At 44.3% G+C, this 7,779-nt stretch overlaps 1 pseudogene; it reads left to right on the top strand.

Annotated features, from left to right (window-relative positions):
• Window positions 1-4,530: 4,530 nt before the first annotated feature.
• Window positions 4,531-5,786, top strand: LOC136652646 (olfactory receptor 5M10-like; annotated as a pseudogene).
• The last annotated feature ends 1,993 nt before the right edge of the window (window positions 5,787-7,779 follow it).

Here is a 7,779-nt window from a genome sequence, read left to right as displayed (position 1 = left end):
AAAGAGACAGTGGGAAATGGAACAGAAGGAATAAAACAGCAGTAGATGGTCAGAAACTGCAAGAAGGAAGGAAGGAAGGAGAGGGTGTTGGGGAAACTGAGGCAGAGGTAGGAAGAATGATTTTAAAAAACTCAGATCTGTTTGAAATCTGAGGCAAAGATAGTGTGAAATGGGGAAGAAAAAGTGAGGACCTTTTTATATGCAGATAAACTTTAACACATCTTCAAATCAACGTTTTCAACTCTTTCCAATCATGAAAATTAAGGTGGAAAAGAGAATTAATGGATACAGGCTAAGAATCAGAGCACAGTGAAAACCACTGTCTTGTGTCCCACCCATTTTCATAGCTTCCTCTGTCTTCCTATAGTAATATTGTGGAGATAGAGGCGTGCTGCTGTTTTCACAGAGTCCTTTCTGCAGTTATGGGGAGGAGTTTGTGTCTATTTAGACTCTGGCACTTTTCTTGGACAGAGGCAAACACAGCCAGGCCTACAAGCCCTCTTAATTCTTGCCTTGCATGCCCCATTCCCCTTTGCCTGCATTACAACATTCTTATAGGGTTGCCACCATTGCTCCATCTGGACATCAAGGATGGCAGTTTGAGCAGTCCCTGGTTTCTTCCACTCTCACCTCTTTCCTGGGAAGGTCCATGCACAGGAGAAGAGCGAGAGAAAATGTAGAGCACCTCTATGTGACCAACATCCACATGATTACATTGACTCACCCAGTCCAATTCAAGAAAGGCATGGAGGAATATAGAAGAGAATTCACTCCCATTTGACCAGCAATCAGTTCAACATTTGAATGGACACTTTCAACAGCATATTCCTCCAGAGTCTTTATTCCTGCAAGGACAACAGCTGTGGCACCATACAATCTTGTTGCTTCTCAAGCTGACTTTCTATCAAAGTTAGCAACAAATGTTGCTGCATAAAATGGACAATTATGCTTTGGATTAAAATGGAAATTCTTTTTTTATATAATTATTGAATAAAAATAGTGATTTTTTTCATCGCTTGTTATCTTATTAGATGGTTCCTACCTTTGCATCCGAGAACACTACATAACCTCTCCAGTACACTGTGCTAATGGATCACTCAAAAGAGATTCTCATTCAGTATATTATGGTCAATTCAACATCTCTCCACCCAGGTGCAGGACAGGTTATCATGAGAACTGACTTACCCCAGCTGCAGGGAGGAAAGTTATGTGGATTTGCTTTGCTTGGAAGATGTGACTACTTGTCCTGGTGTAGCTAGAGGAAGTGCAAAGCATTCGCCTCCATTTTGCTCCCTCCGCCTGGAATGGCTCCAAACGGGAGGGGGCCTCTTGCATGCTGTGGTAAGGCTCCCTGCAGAACTTAGTGCTTTGCACCCTTCTAGCTACACCACTGCACTCAGACATGACATGTGAAAAACATAATAGATGCACAAAGAATCCCAAGTAGCCAATGCAAGTGTATTTAAGTTGTGTCAACGTTTGTCAAACTGTAAAATTTTATCATTACTTGTTTTTTAAAAAGGGAAAGAGGGGGGACCTGGAAAACTATAGGCCGGTCAGCCTAACATCTATACTAGGTAATATGGTGGAATGCCTCATCAAAGACAGAATCTCAAAACACATAGACGAACAGGCCTTGCTGAGGGAGAATCAGCATGGCTTCTGTAAGAGTAAGCCTTGCCTCACAAACCTTTTAGAATTCTTTGAAAAGGTCAACAGATATATGGATACAGGAGAACCCGTGGACATTATATATCTGGACTTTCAGAAGGCGTTCGACACGGTCCCTCACCAAACGCTACAAAAACTCCAGTCAGGGAATTAGAGGGCAGGTCCTCTCCTGAACTGAGACCTGATTGAAGACCAGGAAACAGAGAGTGGGTGTCAATGGGCAATTTTTACAATGAAGAGAGGTGAAAAGCGGTGTGCCCCAAGGATCTGTCCTGGGACCGGTGCTTTTCAACCTCTTCATAAATGACCTGGAGACAGGGTTGAGCAGTGAGGTGGCCAAGTTTGCAGAGGACACCAAATTTTTCCAAGGGGTGATGACCAGGAGAGATTGTGAGGAGCTCCTGAAGGATGTCTCCAAACTGCTTGCTCCCAGGAAAGTCTGGATAAGATTGTAGCTTGCATTCATGAAGCCTGCTCCTATGTGTGTTTACTTTTCAACCTCTTCAAAAATGACCTGGAGACAGGGTTGAGCAGTGAAGTGGCTAAGTTTGCAGACGACACCAAACTTTTCCGAGCGGTAAAGACCAGAAGTGATTGTGAGGAACTCCAGAAGGATCTCTCCAGACTGGCAGAATGGGCAGCAAAATGGCAGATGCGCTTCAATGTCAGTAAGTGTAAAGTCATGCACATTGGGGCAAAAAATCAAAACTTTAGATATAGGCTGATGGGTTCTGAGCTGTCTGTGACAGATCAGGAGAGAGATCTTGGGGTGGTGGTGGACAGGTCGATGAAAGTGTCGACCCAATGTGCGGCGGCAGTGAAGAAGGCCAATTCTATGCTTGGGATCATTAGGAAGGGTATTGAGAACAAAACGGCTAGTATTATAATGCCGTTGTACAAATCTATGGTAAGACCACACCTGGAGTATTGTGTCCAGTTCTGGTCGCCGCATCTCAAAAAAGACATAGTGGAAATGGAAAAGGTGCAAAAGAGAGCGACTAAGATGATTACGGGGCTGGGGCACCTTCCTTATGAGGAAAGGCTACGGCGTTTGGGCCTCTTCAGCCTAGAAAAGAGACGCTTGAGGGGGGACATGTTTGAGACATACAAAATTATGCAGGGAATGGACAGAGTGGATAGGGAGATGCTCTTTACACTCTCACATAATACCAGAACCAGGGGACATCCACTAAAATTGAGTGTTGGGCGGGTTAGGACAGACAGAAGAAAATATTTCTTTACTCAGCGTGTGGTCGGTCTGTGGAACTCCTTGCCACAGGATGTGGTGCTGGCGTCTATCCTAGACGCCTTTAAAAGGGGATTGGACAAGTTTCTGGAGGAAAAATCCATTATGGGGTACAAGCCATGATGTGTATGCGCAACCTCCTGATTTTAGAAATGGGTTATGTCAGAATGCCAGATGCAGGGGAGAGCACCAGGATGAGGTCTCTTGTTATCTGGTGTGCTCCCTGGGGCATTTGGTGGGCCGCTGTGAGATAGAGGAAGCTGGACTAGATGGGCCTATGGCCTGATCCAGTGGGGCTGTTCTTATGTTCTTATGTACTGGGAAGTATCACTAAATTCAATTCTGGGGCAGGGATGGGGCACTTCAGGCCTGGGAGTGAAGCAGGCCTCCGCCTCATCTTAACCCCTGTCTCGGGCCTGCCGGTGTTACACAGGGCTACTCGGTTCTGCGCCAGCTAAATATCTGGCACGGATCCAAGTCCCATTGAGTAGGCTGTTCCCTTACCTTGAGGAGATCTTTTAATCCAATTGCTTTTAATCCAATGCTGGATACAGCGTGGACCCAGCAGCCCCACTGTGCCAGCGTTGGATAGCATTGGGCTACCCACTGTTTTGCCAGAGCAGAAGGTTCAAAAATGTCCTTTAAAATTCCACTTTCACAAGCCCACTATATTGAGCATTTTTTTTGTTGCTGTTGCCAGGCTTGGATCCTCAACAAAGTCACCAGTGTTTAGTCTGTTGAGGCAAAGGAAGTTTGACTGTGTTGGTATTTTCCAAGCCGGAAGGACCCACTCAGAAATGTGGATAGTCTTATTGATGTTTCTTGTTTTCCTTGTTTTTCTTGGGTGTTTTGCCTGTGCAGGCACTTCCATATCCATCACAAAATTTATCTATCAAACTGAAATTTTGATTTCAGATAGATAGATAGATAGATAGATAGATAGATAGATAGATAGATAGATAGATAGATAGATAGATAGATAGATAGATAGATAGATAGATAGATAGATAGATAGATAGATAGATAGATAGATAGATACCTTTATTGGCATACAAGCAGTCATATTAAAGAGAGACAGTGAATTAAAATTATCATAATAATGCAGACACTGTGACTCTCTAGCATTGCAATCCAATACAGGATAGTTTGGTGAAATTTGGCTGGTCAAATTCAAACACAAATCTCAACCTGCATGAATGAGTCATCTTTATTTCTTCCTAAGATTTTTTTCAGATATGTTTACTGGTCATGTCTCATTATCCACTGCCTTGTTCCGGAACCCCCCAGTGGATAAAAGGAATCAATGGATACTAATTCAGTGGAAAAATAGCTTTAAAGACCCAGGTCACCACAGAATGCATTGATATAGTTATTATACTGCATTGAACCACTAGATGGGGTAAATAATGGAATCTAATGGAATGAAATTATAATTATTTAACAGCATGAAGGTAGCAAATTTGATTTTGGTGCTTTTATTTCTTGTTACAAGGCATTTAAAGGTGGACCTCAGTATCAGTGGTAAGTCAAATCAGGGGGTACCAAATACGAGGTGGATACTGACGTCCTACCTGTATTTTCTTTTGTCATTTCATAGATGTTGAAGATTGTCAATGGGGAACCACTCTGCTCAGTTCTACTTTTCTCTCAGTGGACTCTCAAATGATATACACTTCCAGATTTTCCTCTTTTCCCTATTCTTGTTGATTTATCTGTTGACCCTGGTAGGGAATGGAATGATCATGCTGGCTGTAAGAACCAGTCCTCATCTCCAGAGTCCCATGTACTTCTTCTTGAGCCACCTCTCTTTCTTGGATATGGGTTATTCATCGGTCACTGTCCCAAGCATGCTGGAGACCATCATTGGGAAGCAGAAGACCACATCTGCTGGTGAGTGCTTCACTCAGGCATTCTTTATGTTGCTTTCAGCCACTATAGAAGTCTTTATCCTCTCATCCATGGCTTGCGACAGATACTCTGCCATATGCCAACCACTGCATTCCATGGAATTAATGAATATCTCATTCTGTCAAAAGCTCGTGGCCACTGCATGGATAATTGGATTCTTTCATGCACTTACAAACACATTACCACTCTTAAGGCTACAATTCTGTGGCTCCAATGTTATCAGACATTTCAGCTGTGAGCTCTCTTCAATCATCTCTCTATCCTGCAATGACACGTTCACCAATCAAATGTTATTTTTCCTTTGTGTAGGGGCTGTTGGGTTGATCTCCCTCTTCCTCACTGTGCTGTCCTATATTTACATTATCTCTGCCATTCTGAAGATACAAGGACATCTGCAAGAGGGATCTGAAGGCCTTAGGAGTGGACCTCAACAAGTGGGAAACCCTGGCCTCTGAGCGGCCCGCTTGGAGGCAGGCTGTGCAGCATGGCCTTTCCCAGTTTGAAGAGACACTTGGCCAACAGCCTGAGGCAAAGAGGCAAAGGCCCACAGCCAGGGAGACAGACCAGGGACAGACTGCACTTGCTCCCAATGTGGAAGGGATTGTCACTCCCGAATCAGCCTTTTCAGCCACACTAGACGCTGTGCCAGAACCACTATCCAGAGCACAATACCATAGTCTTCCGAGACTGAAGGTTGCCAACAGGTCTGAAGATTAACTCCACAGAGGGTTGATATAAAGCTTTCTCTCCCTGCAGCTCTCACCTCACTGTAGTGATTCTCTTCTATGGAACAGGCTACTTTCGTTATCTTCGGCTAAGCTCAGCAACGTCAGTCGTTTTAGATACAATCCTTTCTATACAGTACAGCATCCTCACCCTCTTGCTCAACCCCATCATATACAGTTTGCAGAACAAAGAAATGAAAGCAGCGTTTAGAAAGATGCTGAGACTAAAATCCTGAGATTCTGTTTCCATTAAAACTCTTTGGATGTATCTCAGGTCTGCATAGACCCACACCATAGGATCAGATTCATGAAGGGGGATTCTATATTGGTAGTGCTGGCAGTGCTGAGCCTGCCCTCTCCACACCCCCTTCCACCCGCCTGCCACCCCTCCTGCTGACTTACCTTCACTGGCGAGCAGTGGGAGAAGCACTGGAGTGTGGGGGGGGGGGGGAGGAGGCCTCATGGATAGGCCAGCCCTGTGTCCAGCCAGTTTGCTGGCTTTACAAATCAGGCTCCATGTTTCCATACTGTGCCTCAGTTTTTCAGTTTGACATCGAGTTGGGAGATAATACATTCAAGGCAGAAATTCAACAGGTGAAACGTTCCTCCATTGCACAGCTTAGAGTTGCACCTGATGAAAGTCTGCCTAATGCCTCTGTGGATGGCACTGTGCTTCTCCAAGTGCCACATACTATATGTATATAAATGTCCAGTCATATTCCAGTGGTACCTATTAAGGCACTATTGCCATTGTGATTGAATATACAGTTAAAACCATTCAGGCCTAACAGGCATATCTTGCACTACAAATGTATAAAGTACTTCAAGAATTGACACAGTGCCTCACACCAAGTTCCCACTTAGCATTGGCATCACGAGGGCTTGCATCACCTGGTGCGGGAAGCCAGCACATCACCCCCATGATGGACCTCCTCCCATGCAGTGGGCAGAAAAATACCATGGGTAGTGGGCGTGATGATGTACCATTGCCCCATCCCTACTGGTTTTTTGCCTATAAATTCTGATAGAATAGAGATATTTCAACATGGTTCATTTAATTGAATTCTGCATGAAATGACACATTGACTGATATATAACATGATGGTATTCGAAAATATGAAGATTTTAAAAATTGGAGTGAGTAGTGGTGTCACTCTCCTGTCGTGTCCGGGAGGTGTCATTGTGTCATCTGGTGCAGCCTGCACCCTCTAGCGATGCCACTTCTGCTTCAGTCAGCATCGGTATATGTCTTCTCACAGGAATATCTGCATCCTGCTCATGAGAAATTCAGGCCACAATCCTAACCAATTTTCCAACACTGACATAAGGGCAATGCAACTTTGAGGTCAGGGGACAAACATTGCCCTACCTTGAGGAGGCCTCCAAGACTGTCCCCCAACTGCAGGATGTAGCACATGCCCCACTGGCTTGAAGCGTTTAATCAACTCACATATTAAATATCTCACTTCCAATAAATTGCCATTAAACTTTGAGAAGTCTAAAATAGTGGTTTTCGGTTCCCAATGGAAACTTACCTCTTGGTCCTTTGGTGGGAAGGTAATTGAACAGGTTAAAGTTTTCAAGTACCTGGGAATTCTGTTTCATCATAGGCATACTTGGTCACCCCATCGCCAGGCTGCTATTAACTCAAGCAGTTTATTAGTTCAAGCTACTTTGCGGGTTTTTTTACACCTGGGGCAAACCTTATATCCCAGCAGCGGTGCAGATCTTTAAGTCCAAGCTTCTGGCAAAGTTGCTGTTTGGTACCCCTATCTGGATTTCAGCCATTTCCACTCTAGTAGAACGTGTTCAATCCAGATTCCCCTATAAGATCTTTGCGGTACCTCACTGCGGTACCTCACTGCGTCCCTTATGCAGCATTGTGCCTCGAAGCTGGTCTGCATAACATTGAAACACTGACCTGGCTGAGATTCTTGAGATTTTGGCTAAGGGTCGGTTTCGAGGCAAATCAGAACATCATGCTCTCCAAAATTCTTGCTGATGTTTCTTTTTCCACTAGTCTAACCTTATTTCACAAAACACTCCAGCTCCTAGGTTTATCAACTGATCTGATAGGAGGATTACCCATGTCTACGGCTTACAATCTTATTTGAACCCGACTATTCGATATAGAGAAACAGGATTTGCAAGCTGCAGCCTGTAAGTCTTGTTCGCCTCTCTATATTGGTCTTTCATGGCCCTCTGATTTGGTTTCAAGCTGTCTATCGT

This window comes from Tiliqua scincoides, chromosome 5 (assembly GCF_035046505.1).
Source record: "Tiliqua scincoides isolate rTilSci1 chromosome 5, rTilSci1.hap2, whole genome shotgun sequence".
In the NCBI taxonomy this organism is placed as follows: Eukaryota; Metazoa; Chordata; class Lepidosauria; order Squamata; family Scincidae; genus Tiliqua; species Tiliqua scincoides.
This window is presented reverse-complemented; position numbering and strand designations above follow the sequence as displayed.